Genomic DNA, 13871 nt, shown 5'->3' on the forward strand with positions numbered 1-13871 from the left:
TGATGCCCGACCCAACTGCCGAATATCATAGTCATTTTTATTTTTTTTTTGCAGAAGGAGGGGGGGGGGGGATTGTGAGGGATAGAAGGTAAGATTAGCGACACCCACCCAATCCTCCCTCGTTTTTATACTCCCCTGCCACTGTCGCTCAGTTTAATAACACGTTTTCTTTTACTAATTGAACACCTTAAACCGGCCATCTTTTTTATATGATGCTTTCAAACATAAATGAACACAGTACGCATCTTCTGATTGGTCAGTTCAGTTTCCAAGCGGATGCTTTATTATAGGGCACGCATTTGATCGGCGACAACTAGTTATGTCATAACAGCAATGAAAAGCGTTTTTCCTGGCTCCAAAACACAATAAAATAACTGGAGACGATGAGAAGAGAGGAAGGCGAGTGATTTTAATAATAATAATAATAATAATAATAATAATAATAAAATTAATAGTAAGAATTTAATATTTATATTGCGCAAATTAACATGTGGATATGATCAAATGCGCATTACAACACTTTTCGGGGGACTTTGGCCGGACTGCATCAGCAGTTTACAAACAAACAAACAAACAAACAATCGAAGGAAACTTATTTGAAGATGCCCCCTCCCCCCAATTCCCAGTAAACAGGCCAGACCACATCACAGTAATCTCGTGAGTGGGTTCTTTAACATCCCCTGCCTAACAAATTAACTAATTACTAGATCCAGGAGACGGGACCTACGGTTTATTCGTCCTTATCTGAGATTTCTTGATATTATATAGAAAGGTAGCGCATTCTTCTCAGTTATTTCAAGAACTTGAGTGTTGGTCCGGCCGGGGCTCGAACCATCGACCTCGACCTCCCGCACACCAGTCCAGCGCTCTAACCAATTGAGCTAACCGGGAGGCGGTTAGCTCATTAAAAACTTTCTCTCATTAAAACTTCTTCTTTAAATTTTTTTTTTATTTAGGCCCTTACAGCTTCTTTTGAAAGCCTCTCTTTTTCAAACTTTTCTTTTCCGTTAAAACCAGCTTATCACATATTTGAGAACTGAGATATCTCAGCGCTACATCGCTTATCACTTATTTATGTATTTAGCAAACACTTCTCGAAACCGCCTTTGAAATCTGGGCTCTACAGGAGAACATCGAATTGAACTTAACAAATAACTTACACTATCTTTAAAGCTTTTCCTGGTACTGAAAAGAGTTATCACATAAAATAACTAGTGTGCTAAACTAGTAGAATACATTTGAGTGAAGCAGTACTTTCGGCCTCCTCCGCAGCCATGAACAACTCTAAATCACCAAGAGGTTCTTCATCTAACCACTCAGAAACTTCCTCTTTTGATAAAAATTTTTCGCAATAATTCTCAGTTAACACCCCGCCACACATATATTTTTCACTCATCCGGGCTTGTGTTTCAACCTGACAAATCCGGCATAATTTGGCGAGAGGTCCATTCCAGCCGTTTTATTTAATTTGGTTTTGTTGCTTCCCTCGTCTGATAACTTCCACATTTCGTTTGTATAATTCTCATTCTCTTGACAAGATTGTCACGAATGCTTGTTGTGATCCCTAAGGCTTCTTGTATGTGAAACTGCACCCTTGCTATCCCAACTGTGGTGTGGAACCTGAAGCTCAAGCAGTAATGCATCGTTCAAGTCATTACCGAAGTCACAATCACCAACTTTAGGTTGCGTAACACAACCACTATTGTCAAATTGCGTTACATCTTATTTATTTCTTGGAAAACCATCTTCGTTCAAGTTGTTCTCGTTTGTATTACGCATCTCTTCCATTTCATCATTCCTAGAATCACTTAGCCTCTGCTCGCATTCAGATAACAACTTACAAAGCTCTGGATCATCAAAATCATTAGTTGAAAACTCGTCAAACTGAAAAATGAAAATACACGGTTTTGAAAGATTTTTAAATGAAGTAACAAAAGAGCTCATGATGAGATTAATAAACTACACTTCATGAATCGTATTCAAATCTTTTACACAGGAGAGTGATTATTCAATTACCTCACAACTTGACAACGGATTGATTTCCTGTGACTTTTCTGAAAGTAACCAAACGATACAGGGTTTGCAAACTCCTTTTTTTGAACATACGACAGTAGGCTATGACTAGTTTCTATGATAAAGAGACTTTTACCCCTTCAATGCTTCCTCAAATAACGCAACCGATAAAGCTTTCCCGATGTTTGAGTAATTAATGGATGAATCTGAAATTTAGTTAAGCACTTCCCGCCGTTAGGAATATACTCCAGACTTCTCCCCGTTTATTTTTTAAGGCTCCATCATTATTTTCATACTTTTGCAAAGTCTTGAAAATGTTTCGCAAGAATCCACACCTTTCTTTTAATTTTAAGAGTAAGCGTCTCTTGACTATCTTGTTGAAGGATTGTAAAAAGCTTAAATAATGCTGGTAAAGATCTGAATATAGATAGATAGATAGATAGATAGATTAGATAGATTAGATAAATTAGATAAATAGAGATTAGATAGGTAGGTAGATAGAAACTGGTTGCTTCTCCAGTTCCTGGAAAAAACCGTGCCATACTTTGCATTTCAATTGGAATCTGTGCGAGAACTGTCCCTGAATCGTTCTTCCGCACTCTCGATTTTAAGTCTGCTCCCCGACAAATCCTAAAAAATGATGTGTTCTCGGCAGCCAGAACATACCAGGGGAACGATAGTCAATCCCTCTACAGTCGTGGTCGTGGCATTTCTGGTAGTAAACACCAAGTCTCAAGTCTGCCACAATCCTAATATAAAAAAAAAAAAATTAACTGCGTGTTGGTGTATTTTCCATAATCATTGATTCACCTTTCTTATAATTCATGGATGATATTTTGTTTTTTAACCTCATATTCTTTCAAGGAAGTTTGGATAGCCTCCATCATTCACCACTTGCAACGAAATGTGGGTATAAGTTGTCTACTGTAAATCATGTCAACAACATAAGTGCCATGCAGTAGAATCGTCGTGATCCAAACCGGAAGTAGACACATTGTAAGACAAAGAATATACATGCACTTTATATGATAAGCTGAATAACTCGTGCAGTCTGATTGGTTCTTACTTATGATCTATTAGAAGAGAGACGCATAGATGACGTCACCATTTACATTATTTGCTTTATAACCGTATAAAATAAATAGATTTCAAGTTGCAGTTGTAGGTCACAGAAGACGTTCAAATGTGGAAAGACTTTGTTCTTATCACATTATGACGTTACCTGTGACCTACTACAGAACCGATGCACGGAAACATGGAATCTGCTTGTTCATCATTGCTAAAAGAGTGGCTTTTTGGCTTACACCACGTTGTTACTCTGGTAACAGATCTCCTGTTACAATCAACATCATAAATATTTTCCAGGTGGTGACAAACATATTGAGAAAGAGAAGAAATATTCATATTTATTCCATGATATGTGGTCAAGTCAACATTCAAGAGTTGTCATAGGAAGAAAAACTAGGTTGTAAAGGACAAATAACTATAATTGAAGAATGTGCCAAAACACTGGATACTTTTGGAAATGGAAAGACTCCTGGTAATGACGGTAACCTGCCAGATTTTACAAAACTTTTTGGAGCTCTGTGGGTGAGCTCATGACAGATATGCTTTTACCGTATTTACCCCTGTATTATGCGCGCCCATGTATAATGCGTACCCTTGTTTTTAACCTAATTTATCAGAAAAAAAAAGTTTTTCACGACAAAAAAGACAAGTTAAATATTCGTACAATTATTTATTAAGACAACAACAATGAGAAACTTACTATATCGTGAATATCAATATCTTTAATTTGCTACTTAGTTATGTATGACATTATTGAAATCAAACTTAAGAACTTCAAGCGAGGCCTAGCTAATTTTTACGATTCCATTGCCCGGTAAATATTATGAGTGAGCAACAATATGATTTTGTGTCATACCATCGTATCTTTAGAATTTTCAAATTTTCTGGCCGTAAAATCAAGTAAACAACAATATAACCACGATGAATTCCACTGCGTGCCCCTAGTACATATAAGAAATTTGCGTGTTTTCGCCTATAACAGCAAATCAAGAACTGCTTTAAATAAAGCTTTTGTCCTGAAATATTTCTCGCTCGCTTTCTTCTTGCTTCTCATCGAAAAACTCCATGTAACATGAGATCTCTTCAGAAGCGGCCAAATTTGCATATTCACTCTGAAATCTGATACATCCATACATACATACATACATACATAAGCTTTATTTATCCTCGGATTATCCTAAGTACTAATTTTAAAAGTTACAGAAACCGTGCACTAATAGTTTGCGCTTAAATTCACTATAATCTACAGTCTTTCTAAAGTGGTCAGGGAGGGAGTTCCAGTACTTAACAGATGAATAGCTAAAAGAATTTAGACCCTATGTGGTTGTAAACGGCTTAGGAAGTGATAAAATATTGGTGCCCGTTAGCATTTACTATGCCCTTAGGGAGTAAGCAGTGGATCTTAGCTTGATCAGTTGTTTCAGATAGCACGGATATTTATCAAGATCAAGATGGAGACAGTTGAATATACAAATCATCATATTTTGTATCCTTCTGTTGGCTAAACCACACACACCTGCCTTGTCTAAAAGATCATCATAGTGCGAGTCCCAGTCCTTCAAAAAAAAGCTTAAAATAGTCTATTTAAGGTGTCCAGTTTAATAGAGTCCTCTGAATTACAAAAGTGCCATATCATTGAACAGTAGTGAAAATGGGGTAACATAAATGTTTTATAAAGGCGAAGCATAATTTCGGTAGAAATTATATTATGCTTCGCCTTTATATCAAAGCTTTAAATTATGCTTCGCCTTTATATCAAAGCTTGAAATGTGTTACTTTTTTGTTGTGTTTTTAACATATGCAAATTGGGATGTGCGTGACAAACAATGGAATTCGAGTATACACAACGCGATTTTGATGGTTATTTTTGTAGAAAAAAGTGCGCATTATACACGGCTTTTACAGGTAATTCTTCTTTTGACTCACGAGAAATATTAAATTCACAAGAGCTGGCAATTATCACATTAGCTGATAAAACAGGTAAGGATCAAATGTGTTTGGAAACTTGAGGCTGACTTCATTAGTCAATGCTAACTCTACCCTTGCTTCTATGGTCATTACCATGAGAATCAAATAATTTCTTCCTCGACTAATTCACTATAATCAGTCGAGTTTTATCCAGGGTAGATTTATTGGAGAGGTGGCTCACTCAATTCTCGACATTATCGATCATGCTGAATTGTTTCAGATGTCTGGTATTCTACTGTTTACAGATTTTGAAAAGGCCTTTGAATCTATTGACTGGGATTTTCATTATCAATCACTAGAGGACTTCAATTTTTGTCTGACCCTAATTATTACAGGCCTTCTGACAGGGTGCGCGGGTGCGGAACCGCACAATTCGGTCAAACCCGCACAATCCCGCACAATCTGTGACTTCGCAAAGTCCCGGGACTTTGCAAAGTCCCGCACAATCTGTGACTTCGCAAAGTCCCGGAACTTCGCAAAGTCCCGCACAATACAGAAGTTTTTACTTGAAATCTCAATCAAAACGGGTATTTCTGTCGAGTATCAAGATTTCTAGAATATTTTAGACAATTTTCAGACTATTCACCTTCAAAAATACTCTAGAGTTTCCAGGCTTTCATCAAACAACTCGTCGATTGCATTATTCAAACAACAAGGCGTTCTTACCGTAGCCTGCGCTTTCCTGGGCACTAGTCTACTTCTAACTCTATTTTTCATTGGCGGTTTGCTTTCCAAATAACGAGTCAGAGGTGTTGTTGAAAAAGGCCGGCCGCTGGCGCTGTGGCTTTCTCATTCAAAGTGAAAGAAAGCAATGTTTATTCTTGGCATTTACAGGACGAATGGGTTGTCAGATATTAAGACTTTCGTAAATCGTAGTGGAATAAGAAAACACGGCTTCCATCGGCAGTAACTTTTACTGGCGAACTCAAATTATGAGGCGATCTCCTCGACTGTTTTCGTTTAGCTCTTTCGATCGCTTTGACGAACAAAGAATTGCTTCAAAATAGGTCCTAAAGCTCGGTCAATAAGATAAAAATAATTCAAAGTAAAATCTAAAAGTCATTTAGCCATTACAGGAGGAATTTCACATTGATATTACAAGAAAAGGTGTGATTTATGAGGAGAACCCGATGTTTACTTTAACAGGGAGTGGGATACGAAATATTTTGTTCGACGCAAGATTACGCAATCCTGCTCAATTACCCGCACAATTAACATTTTCTCCCGGACAATTCGCCTCTAAAAAAAGTGCACAATTTTAATTTTTTTCGCGCACCTTGTCAGAGGGCCACCTAATAAGATGGATTAAACCTTCAATAATAACTTCTTGAGTTGAGTTTAAAATAATGGGATATTTTCCAAGCCTTGGTCTTCTCAGTATAAATTATTCAATCGCATCTTGTTTACAAATACCATAATATTTAATTTAGTCATAAATGTGTTCCTTCCGTGCAATATACAAAGAAGACTTGTATCATCTGTTTTATGACTGCTCAGTATGCATAAGCCTTTTGGAACAGGTTTTGCAATTGGTGGTGTAATTCTCATTGTGAAAATCTGAAGCTATCTCTAAAAGAAGTTTTAATTGGCATTTTATTTAGAAATTAACTACTAAATTATCTGACAATGCTTGGTAAACTGTGTATATGGGAGTTCAGGAGAAACAAGTCAATTATTCCCAAAGTTTCATTTTTGTACCGAAAGTAGTAGCCAAGAAAGAGAGTGAAAGACTTATTGCCTTAAGATATAAGAAGCATCAAGAATTTAGGAAAAGATAGGCACCATTATGAATTGAAGTATTTGCACTGTGTCTGTGATGTCTTTTGCTATGACTATCCCTCTAGTATAATATATTATAAGTTAAGTATTAACCGTGATAGGGGATTGTGAGTAATTTAAATTAAAAAATTTAAAATATATATATATATTTTACAGCAGGTACAAAAATAATTGTAGCAAACTTAGTAAGGAATTAAATGTAACAAATATTCAGCACCATCAACTCGATATCACATCCGCAGGACACATCCATGTCCAGAAGACATTTGGGGATAATGGACATGCAGATAAACAATTCAGGTCTTTTCCTTAAGGTAGGAACTTGATGTGTTGTAGGGTATAGGCACTGCCAATTTGTACTAGCTTTTCTAGACATTTGGTACAAAAATGTGCACAGGTGTTTGTCTATAGAATTCATCTGAATAGAGGAACAAAAAATTAATGTTTTTCAAGATTGAAGTTCAAGAAAAAGGCATGGGCTTGTAATATTGTCAGTATGCCCTATTATCTTCAAGTCTTTTCTCAAATCAAATGTTAAGTTTGAAAATTTATGAACATGAGAAAGATCACCAGTACTCCCCAGTGTTAGTTGGGGCACTCTCAGTCATGTGATGCATTTAGACCAACAGAATTTGAGTGAAGCTACTTTATGGATTATAATGAATAATGTGTAATTTCCATTTAGATACTTACACGAGGAAGAAGAGAAGGGAAGTAGATTATGAGAAAAATGAAAAAAAAAGTTTTGCAGTGGCAAATTGAATTCATTTCAATACATTTGTATCAGAATTAAATTTAAAACTGACAACCTGAACAAAACTGGAACATAACAAAAAAGAAGTTCAGACTTTCTCCTTGAAGCTTATCTTTTCTCTTAATTATTAAAAATTCAATGTCTTATTCACAGCAGTGGTGCTTCCAACTTTATTTTTATCTAAACAAGAAAAGCTGAAGAAGGGCTTTAATATCCAGGGGGTCAGTGGGCTTGTTTAAATCAGATTTATGTATTTTCTTGTTCACAAGTAGATGGGCAAATAACTGAGAGCCAGGGTTAAACATGTGTATGTGGCAGTTTACATTATCCCCTCCTCCTCCTCCCACGAAAGAGTTTTTATTGTTACCTGCATGAAGCCACTCCTTTAAACAAATCCAGTATGTTGTCATTTGCACCAAAACTTTCCCTGCTGGTCATCTCTGTCAGCAGCATGCACTATCACCTCAATCTGCCATTAAAAATATCAACATCTAATTATCTCCTGCTGTCCAAAAAAAGTCACTGAAATGACTGGAATTGAGGTCACTACATGCATGTACCCTGTTATTTATTATAATTACAGAGGGGAGTGCTGTACCAGCAACTAAAACATCGAATTCTGTAGAATCAATATGACCATCCTACACAACTATGTAACACGAGTGGTGATATTGAGCAACCATGTCACCATTCCCGCTTTCTCGAACTTTGCTGAATGAACTTGCTTTGATTCTTGTTTGGAATAATGGCTGCAAGATTTGTAATAATGTGGTGAGCGACAAAGATGTAAATGCATTTTCCAAACAACAAGAGAAAGAGAACACTAAAGTAAAAGAAAATGCTGTACGATTTAAACATTTTCAATTAATCTAATTTAATTTAATTTAATAATAAGTTCTTATATAGCGCATTAAAATTGAACTCTATGCGCTTTACAATTACAAATGAACAAAATTTCAATAAAAATCCTATACATGCAATTTTCGCTACTCTATCTAAACTAATGAAATATTACGTGTTATACATATATTTGAGAACGTGCGATATCAAAAAATCTGGTGGCTTAATTTTTGAAAAGATAAGTATTCAATAGGCGTTTAAAGGAGTCAACAGATTCGGCGTTTTTTATGCATTCAGGTAGTTGCTTGATACATTTTGTTTCTCGTTCGTCAATCTACTATACTTAAGAAGGAAACAATTAATTTTATCGATTTCCCGCCTCATTTCATGACCGATATTGAGGGAGGTAAAATGACATGGCACTATATTTCGAAGGAAGGATTTTGAATGTTTAAAATAATCTCACAAATTTCGTGGTGTTTGTACGTCGTGACTAACGAAAAAGAAAACCAAAATTAATAGTCAAATGGTTGGTCCCTGTTTGAGTACTCCAATGAGGTTCTGTCCGTGGACTTGAGGTCATTGTTTTGTCCACCAACCCATTGCTTGGTGATCAGTTCTTTCAACATATGTTAGAGAGTACGTAATTCTCCTAATAGGATACATTTCATAGACATTGAATCGGTTGAAAATCTTTTCAAGACCTCTCACCTGTCGAAGTATAAATTAGAATTTTCATCGTGGCGGGTGATAGCTATTTCACACATTCGGTGTACAAAATGAATAGGAGAATAATTCTTCTCTAGAACAGGTTACCAAATGTAACACAGCTGTCCAAACAACAGTCCTGACTAAATAGCGCGACATCAGTTCTTTCACGACCAGAGTAAAATTCCGTCCACCATTTTGAATGTGGTTCCGAGGAAACTGGGTCGAGAGGTAATCACGGCCAATCAGGAATAAGAAAGCGCGTTCAAAGAAATCTTGGCTTCTACCATGTCATCAGTCTTACGTCACTACGGAGTCACATGAGATCCGCATGCGCAATACCGATCAGTGCAGGCGCCTTTGCCAAAGTCAGTGCTTTACGTAGACGTGAGTGAACCAAAATATCATTTTTCTCACTCAATCAGAGCCATCGCTGTTTCTCATACCCTACAGATTCGTAAGGCATACGATCTACTTAAATTTTTGCAGGTTTACGTTTTTCCTTCTTGCCTTTTTTCACAGGACAATGATTGAACCTACCAGCTACAGCGACGCCCACGAGGTCCCTGCTGAAACTCCCCGTGGATATTCTCACGGTGAGGACGATATCATAAACAAAGACTTGGCTAAAGCGCTCCAGTCCATGAACGAAAATATGGGCCAAATTGCAGAAATCTTACTCGAAATGAAACAAAACAACCCCACCGGGGTATCTGGTAAAGCAACATCGTCGTCGAAGCGACGAAAACCAGATCAGATGAGTGACTCTGACACTGATAATGAAGGGCCCGCATCAAAACGACAAAAACGACTCTGATGATAATTCAAGCCTCCACGCTGAGGATGACTTGGACGTCGATAAGGACGTCCACACGCTCACCAAGCAATCGAAAGCCACCGGCCTAAAATAGCGGGAAGCGTCCGCTAGTGAAACTCTGTTGCAAGAACTCGCTAACCAGCTAGACGATGACGAAGCCACCGGTGACAAAATCAAAACAGAGCATGCACAAATAGCACAAAAGCGTTGGGGGAAAACCTTAGCTGCTGCAAAAATTAAATTATTTGCTGAAAAGTACAAAATGCCCTGAAAACTGCACAGCAATAAAGGGAACTAAGGTAAACAGTGAAATCTGGACACAGCTTAGTTCTAAAAAAACGATCTGCTGATTTAAATCTGTCAAATATGCAACAGACTGTAGGCAAAGTCATTTGTGCAAACTTACAAACAACTAACCTACTACTCAGCAACCCCACCGGGGAATGTAATTGAAAGATTTTTGAGCCTCAAGTTGAGTGATTAGCCATGTTAAGTCATGTACACACGCAGCTCTCGCAGCTCAGGAGGGAACAAATTAAACCAGCCTTAAAATCGGAATACAACACCATCTGCTCTGCAGACATACCAATCGACAGTGAATATCTCTTTGGAGACAATCTAGCTAAACAACTCAGAGATGCCAAGGAAGCTAGTAAAGTTAGGAAGGCTATCTATATCACTCAGGAAGGGCATAAAGGCCAAGGCCATACAACTGGGTCAAAGAACTACAACGTCTTTAAAGCGAGGAGAGATTTTTTGTGGAAAGGCCACAACAAACCTTACAAAAGGAAACTCGAACAGCAGTCAGCGGAGAGAAAATAAGAGAAACACTTTTGCAACTTAAAACAAATGTAAGTCTATTCTATGAATTTTTACCCACTCTTGTGGAACACTTTACTGAGATGTGCCAATCATTCCAGGCCGGGCAAATAGCTACCTGCCTTTCAGCTTGGAATGAAATCAGTAATGATAGAATGTTGCTATTTCATGTAATTGGTACACAGATTGACCTATTTGAGAAACTACAACAGCATACCCTGCCTTGTATGCTAGTTACTGATGCTGAGCATGAAATTATTGAAAGAGAAATCTCTAAACTGCTTCAGAAAGGCTTCATAGTAACAGCGTCACATAAGAAGGGGCAAATATTGTCTAGCATCTTCCTACGGCCCAAAAAAGACGGCACGCATAGGTTAATATTGAACCTTAAAAGGTTTAACGAATCACTTACCTATCATAATTTTGAGATGGACTCCTGTTTTACTATTACAAAACTAATAACCAGACATTGTTACATGGCTTCACTTGATCTCAAGGATGGCTAATACTCTGTCCCTGTTTCTGTAGAGCACAGGAAGTTTTTAAGATTTTTATGGAAAAATCAAATTTATGAATTTACATGTCTCCCTAATGGGCTTTCATGTGCACCACGAATTTTCACCAAGTTGCTGAAGCCCCCACTCTCATGTCTACGCAAATCAGGGAGCATGTCAGTAGCATACCTTGACGATATATATCTTCAAGGCCAAAGTCTTCAAGGGTGTGTTGCAAATGTTACAGATACAATCGTACTACTGACTAAACTGGGGTTTGTTATACACCCTGAAAAATCGTGCCCAAAACCAACACAAACCTTGACAATTTTGGGGTTCCTTATTGACTGTGTCACCATGACCATACGGTTAACACCGGATAAGAAAGTTCATTTACTGCATGACTGTGACTGATGCTTCTGAACTCTGAGCACCCTACTATTAGGGATTTAGCTAGAGTTATTGGGAAAATTATATCCAGCTTACCGGGTATCATGCATGGTGCCCTATATTATCGTTGCCTCGAAAAGGATAAAACCCTATATTTGACCAAATCAAAAGGTAATTTTGAACACACCATGCAGTTATCAGAAAATGCGATATCGGAACTCCAGTGGTGGACTCAGAGGTCGATAAATGCGGCGTACAATGTGATAGCACATGACAAACCATCTCACATTATCACCACCGATGCTTCCAAAAAGGGGTGGGGGGCAGAATATAATGGTGTACCCTCTGGAAGACTATGGAAAAATCAAGAGTGATCAATCCATTAACTATCTTGAACTGTTAGCCATTTTTCTGGGGATGTAGTGTTTTGTCAAACATACCAGAAAGACACATATCCGTATACTCAGTGACAACACCACTGCTGTTAATGCACTCAACAATATGGGCACCATTCATTCGGAGTAACTCAATGCTTTAACTAAGGAAACATGGGAATGGTGCATTTTACGAAATTTATGGCTAAGCGCTGCACATATGCCTGGGAAGCAAAATTTGATCGCAGATTTGAGTCAAGAAGGAACCAAAAAGAGTCTAATCTGAATGGAAACTTGATCCGGGGTCCCTAAATAGAGCTTTACGCCAACTGAGATTTACCCGGATGTAGACCGTTTTGCTTCAGGCATCAACTACCAGTTTGATAAATATGTTTCGTTCAGGCCTGACCCTAAAGCTTTTGCCATAGATGCTTTCAAATTGGACTGGTCAGAATTAGACTTCTATGCTTTACCACCATTTAGCGTCATCCCCGCCATGTTGAGCAAAATACTTCACGAGAAAGCATCGGGGATCTGCGTGCTCCCGGACTGGCCAACCCAGCCATGGTACGCCAATGCTCTTCAGCTGATGCTACAGACAGCAGTGTACCTGAAAGCAGGCAGAACCCTACTAACCCTGCCAAGCACTCCGTCAGAAATTCACCCGATCTGACACAAACTAAATCTCATGATCTACCACTTATCAGGCACAAATTAGACCAATATCAATTGTCACCCTCGGCAACGGAGGTGTTAATGGGTTCGTGGCCAGAGGGTACAACAAAACAATACCAAACATACTTAAAGCGTTGGCAGAGCTTCTGTGAACACAGAAACAACGACATTTATTGCCCAGGAGTTGCCATGGGGATCGAGTTCTTAGTTTCACTATACTGGTCGGGGTTGGGCTACAGCGCAGTTAATGCAGCTAGATCTGCACTGTCAGCTACAATCTTATCCGAGGGTATACCATTCGGTGAGCACCCTCTCGTTATCCGTTGTATGAAAGGCATTTTTGAGTTAAAACCGGCATCACCTAAGTACACGGAAATTTGGGATGTTAATAATGTATTAAACTACCTTTAAAGACTTAGTCCTATTAAGGGTTCCTTAGCCCTGAAGTACCTAACGTTGAATTTAAGCATGTTATTATGTCTAAAAGCTGGACAAAGAGGACAAACCCTACTTTACATGGACACACGTTCTATTCAGGAACTAGACGATGGCTTCCGAATTATCATTAACGAAAAGCTTAAACAAACTAAGCCAGGTAAACATTTGGCTCCTATTAAGGTAATAGCATACCCGGATGACAAGAGAATCTGCGTCGTGGATTATTTGAAGGAATACCTAACCAGGACGAAGCCGTTTAGAAAAGAAGTCACTCAGCTATTAATCAGTTATGCTAAACCATTTAAACCGGTTATCAAGGATACATAGCAAGATGGGTCAGAGATGTACTGGAACAGTCGGGTATAGATGTTAAAAAATACTCCCCGCACAGTAGCAAAGCCGCTTCAACTTCGCATTGTAAAGCCAAAGGACTAACCTTAACAGAGATCATGAGAACTGCAGGATGGTCAAACGCTCGTACTTTTGCACGATATTATGTTAAGCCCCTAGACACAGATGATCTCAACTTTCGGAACAGTTTTGTTGAACTCTACAACCAGTAACTAGAGAGTGTTGTACAATATGACACGTTTTATTCATGAAAGCTTCGCAGACCCAATAAATTGGACTATTGTTAATGAGTTCGCTCTACAGGTCTTTGAACTGTCATGTGACTCCGTAGTGATGCAAGACTGATGACATGGTAGAATTGTTGATTAAAGGAGACTTCAATA

The 13871-nt window shown here is 38.2% G+C and overlaps 1 long non-coding RNA gene and 1 pseudogene across 1 annotated transcript; one reads left to right on the top strand and one right to left on the bottom strand.

Annotated features, from left to right (window-relative positions):
* Positions 1-1744: 1744 nt before the first annotated feature.
* LOC148731159 (uncharacterized) lies at positions 1745-2990 on the bottom strand. Its single transcript, XR_016001791.1, has 3 exons — positions 2680-2990; positions 2017-2054; positions 1745-1884 (listed from the first exon to the last, which is right to left on the bottom strand). It is a non-coding gene; the product is annotated as an uncharacterized LOC148731159 (long non-coding RNA).
* A 7443-nt stretch (positions 2991-10433) lies between these two features.
* LOC148731160 (uncharacterized) lies at positions 10434-13704 on the top strand (annotated as a pseudogene).
* The last annotated feature ends 167 nt before the right edge of the window (positions 13705-13871 follow it).

Source organism: Stylophora pistillata, chromosome 5 (assembly GCF_964205215.1).
Source record: "Stylophora pistillata chromosome 5, jaStyPist1.2, whole genome shotgun sequence".
NCBI classification, from domain to species: Eukaryota; Metazoa; Cnidaria; class Anthozoa; order Scleractinia; family Pocilloporidae; genus Stylophora; species Stylophora pistillata.